Source organism: Arvicola amphibius, chromosome 12 (assembly GCF_903992535.2).
Source record: "Arvicola amphibius chromosome 12, mArvAmp1.2, whole genome shotgun sequence".
In the NCBI taxonomy this organism is placed as follows: domain Eukaryota; kingdom Metazoa; phylum Chordata; class Mammalia; order Rodentia; family Cricetidae; genus Arvicola; species Arvicola amphibius.
Window position 1 is genome coordinate 36,174,087 of NC_052058.2, and position 4,784 is coordinate 36,178,870.

Here is a 4,784-nt window from a genome sequence, read left to right on the forward strand (position 1 = left end):
CAAATATCACAGAAAACAAATGGGTGGGGGTTGAATAGAGCCATTTAATTTTTTTTTATTTTATCTGCAATGTTTTCCATTTTCTTCCGGTACAGGAACTCTGATTTTTCCCTCACAATGTCTCCCTCTGACCACGTTTCTTTGTGAGACTGAGGGCATTTTCTGATGAAGTCACGAGTGCACATATTATCAGGCCTGGCGGATCCGTCCTGGGAGGTCAGGACAAGCCTGCCAACCCAGCCATGCATTTTCCAGATCAAGCTGGAGGGCTCCCTGGAGGGCTTAGAAGAGAATTTCTGCTGCCTGTACATTGGGCTAGTCAGTTACAAGTCTAACTTTCATAAGCGTCTTGTCTAAATGTGGAAAACACCTGCCCAGGAAAGACCCAGAGGCAACCCTTCTGGGGGATGTGTTAAAAAAAAAACCTCATAGGCAACAGAGAACACAGAAAAAAGCTCAATGTCCTCTTAGATTTGTGTTTTGATCATTTTCCTGATAATATTTTGGTATTTTAAGTATATTGGTACCTGAGTCAAATCTATTCCTTGACATTTCATGTCCTTAAACTGCTAAATTCCACTCAAGTGTGTTTAACTTAAATTTACTTAAAGTCTGTTTTACTCACAAAGTATTCTTGTCTATATGGAAATAAAGTAAAGAAAAATAAAGGTAATGCAAAAGAACCTGCACATTAAAGATTATGTGTGTATATGTGTAAGTGCAAATAAGTGTGTGTGTGTGTGTGTGTGTGTGTGTGTGATATTTTGGTGAGCTTCTCAACTAAGTTTTGTAATAGTAATTATTATCCACATTTTTAGGTATTGTTAGTGATTACCAGAGATAGAGCGAAGCCCAATTGACACAGCTTTAACTCTGCCACCAGTTCAGACAACTATAAAAGTTCCATAGGTCTATCTCTCTGGAGTTACAAAAAATGCATTCTAGACAATAAGAATAGTTACATTCTCTGAACAGGCACAAAGTTGGTGTGTTTGTTTACTCAACAAAGCTGACTGTGAGCCTATAGATAATAATGAATTAGTATATATCAAAAAGCTCCAAGAAAGGATTTTAAATGTCTTCACTATAATAGACCTCCCTCACCTGAGGCCACCTCAGCTCCTGCCAATTTATTCCTGTGGTGAGCATGAGGGTACGGGCTCCAGCCTCTGGCTTCTAGACAACCCTTGTGACATAGCCCTGAACTGGCAGTCTGTACTCCTGTCTCATCCCAGGAAACCCAGACACTCTGCTGCCCAAAGCTGGAGGACATGTTGACATCTCCCGGCCTGCCACAGTGAGAAAAAGAACAGCAAGAAGCAATTGAACATATTGATGAAGTACAAAATAGAATAGATGAATTTAATGAACAAGCCAATGAGGAAATTTTGAAAGTAGAACAGAAATTAGAACAGAATTTATTGCCAAAATCCCACATATCAGTGTAACAATTGCCAACCATCCAGGAATGTCTGCATTGCTTGTGGAGGACAAATAGGCTCTCTTGTATTTGACCAGAGTTGAAGAGACAGACACAAAATACAGTTACAGAATAGATCATTATTTTGATGGAAATTGTTATTTGGAAATAAAGTTGTCAGAAAAGAATTTCATTTGAATGAGAATGGCAACCATCTTCAAATTCCACTGAAATCAATTGGAAATCTGTAGAGGATTTGACAAAACCTTTGCGTCTAATGCAGAATGAGCCCAGCAGGAAGAGGTGGTGTAAGGACCAAGAAGCTGCCTTATCTAGTTTACTGACCATTCTGATGCAGGTGCTGATGAGTTAAGAGAGGTTATCAATGTTTGACCATGTCCCTGATAGCATTATTTGGTTTCTGATAATAGATGAAGATGAGAAAGAACCAGAAGATTAAGCTGATAATAATGAAGAAAAAGAAGACGAAGAATTGGAAGATACTGATGAAGAGGAGGTGAAGGTGAAGAAGATGAAGGTGATGATGTAGAGGAAGGAGAGCAGGATGAAGGCAAGGCTGATTAGCATGGAACACTGATTGATACCAACCTTCTTACATTGCCTTCATTTTAGTTTTCAATTTTTCTCCAGTCCATGGCAGCAAGTTGAATCATTGCATGCTCCTTCCCTCTTATGCTCAGTTGTCCTGTTTATTTTTTAGGTCTCTCTTGTCTCAACACCATGGTTCTCTACTTATTTAGGGCCAAATACCCTGAGCAAAATACAATGGGAAAGAATTTCTTTACTGTGTTCACTGTAAAGAAAGGATAAATTTATATCATTTAAGGATATTTATATATTTAAAGGATTGAGAAGATACACATGCCCCCCATGTGTACACATATTAAAGCATTATATGATTCCCAATAATATGTGAAATTTTTATTGCGAGTTTTAAAAAACTTTCAAACTTCTTGAACGCCTACTGAATCAGAGCAGAGTACTAGTTGTTCTAACAAAGAACAATAACAAAAGTTTCATTAATGTAAAGTATTGAGGCTTAAAAAGGAAATAAAGCAAAAATTTCATTTATGTTTAATAAGAGATGGTTATTGACAGAGAAAATGGAAATCAATCTTAGGTCCTCGAAGATGAGACAGGGCCAGACGTTACTGCATGATTCAGAAGGGTCTGGAGTATGGAATAAAAAATCGGTAAGGAGCCCAAATCCTTTCTGTTACTACTTAGATAGGAAATGGCAACCGAGAAAGCATGGATGAGCGCTGCTATAGCAAGCATTTCGGCACTTCATTTGTACCTGTGGTCAATATGTCTTCCTTGCTTCAGCCACCACACCCGCCCCCCCCCGCCCTTGCCCACCTTAACACTAGCCAATGCCCAATCACTAACGGAACTGCTATAAAGAGAGATAACCCAGAACTCTGGCACATCTCTCCAGGTGTTGCCTCAGCTGCATCTTACCTACGGTCTGCTCCTCGCACTTTACACTCCTGCTTTTCTCAACCTTGGCCTTCTGGAGTTCATGAAATAGGAATGGCCCTGACCAGCATAGTCCAGACACAGCTGTAGCTGTTATGCCAGGCTGCTGCAGGTGGAAATGCCACACATGCCCATGAATCCCTATCCAAGTGGAGTAGTGAGACCCAAGTATTGGGTGCAGGACTCATAAGAACAGTGTGAACCACCTTTAGGGATGAACCAGTTGAAGGATCTTGCTCATGCCATGCTATCACTGGCCAGGGATGGGGCCTACTGGCTAAAGGCACACTCACTTCTAGACAAAGGATAGATGCAGGTCCCAGTCCCATGTACCTACTTCAAGACTCTGTGCACACTAGTGGAAGCAATAAGCTACTGAGAGTTTCAGTCCGGAGAGTAAGGAGATTTTATATGCAAAATTCTGAGCTAGGATGCCATTCTAATCATGGTCAAGGACAATGATGAGGAGAACAATTTCCCTGCATCTCACTGTTAGTCCTCTGGCCTGGTCAGAGGAGTTGACAGTCATGCACTGGGTATTGCAATCTAGGTTATCAGCTCTTTTGATTGGGCCTTCTTGTCCTTCCTTCTGCAAGTCACCTAAAAGCACCCTGCTGCCTCTTTACTCTTTTGTGGGAATGAATAAACAAGTCCCTTTTACAAGGAACTGGGAATTGCCTGCCAGCCACGCCACAGATGTATCTACTTTAAGAGTCATTTGCTCCTCCATCATTTGAGAATAAGAATAGCATTAAAAGCATGCCTTTCCATGATAGGGAGAGAGAAAGGTGTGTAAATTAAGGTGAGCTGAAATATTTGTTAATTACATTTTCTACAGCAGACATCTGCCAGATGCTCTGTATTAATTACTGTATATAATCCCCCCAACAATGCCAGTGAAAGATGATTAATTGTTTCCATTTGCAAATGAGAGTAAAACATGTCCTAAAGACCTACTATTACTTATTCAAGAACGCAGAGTTAATAAGAGGAATGCTCAGGACCACAGTCAGAGCCCCCGACTACTAAGTACCTACACCAAAAGACCTTCTATTCATAAATGTGCATATATGCACACATATTTGCACACCTAACCACATACTAGCCTTCCTTCTGCATGGAAACAGAGAAAAAAAACAGGCAGAAATCCATACCACTTTTTTCTTGCACTCCTGAACCAGGCTGGTTCAGGCTCTTTGCCACATGACTGGCTCATATGAATTCGTGGTTCTACTTAGTTGACCCAATACCAGAAAAATAAGTTAAATATGGGCTTTAAGTAAGTAAGTTAAACCAGCTGCTCCATCTGTCCACTCCCAGGCTCCTGGCTGATGGAGCCAGCAATTGTTACTAGGCTCTAACGAGTTCTTGACCATCTGCCTTTACTAGAGCAATAGTCACTTTGAGAATCTATCCATGACTCTGAGTTTTTGCTTTACCAATGATCCATGGTCTGATTCCCTCCCTCATTGAAGGAACACTTGACTTTCTAAGTTTCTAAGTAGGGTTGCTCAATTAAGGTAAGGTTTCTGAGGCTGGCTGAAGAACAACATACCCTAAGCAACTTAGCACTCTAGCCTTGGGAGAACTCAGGGCTTGGTTGTTGAATGACTCATTGGCTAACAAAGAAGATGGGAAGCCCCCAACAGCTTTGATGCATGAAAATGTTAGACTTCAAACACTACTGCTCATAAAAAAATATTGCAACCAAATATCCTTAAATTTGTCTTTTTCTGTACAGATAAGCAAGAACCTGATTTTCAGAAGCCTGATTGTTCCCTTGCTTTCCAAATAGGATTAGAATGTTAAGCTTTAACTTCCTAGTAAATTCCACCATCACAGGCAGGTAACAAATTGGAATGTC

At 40.5% G+C, this 4,784-nt stretch overlaps 1 pseudogene; it reads left to right on the forward strand.

Annotated features, from left to right (window-relative positions):
* Nucleotides 1-1,271: 1,271 nt before the first annotated feature.
* Nucleotides 1,272-2,005, forward strand: LOC119827094 (annotated as a pseudogene).
* Nucleotides 2,006-4,784: the final 2,779 nt, after the last annotated feature.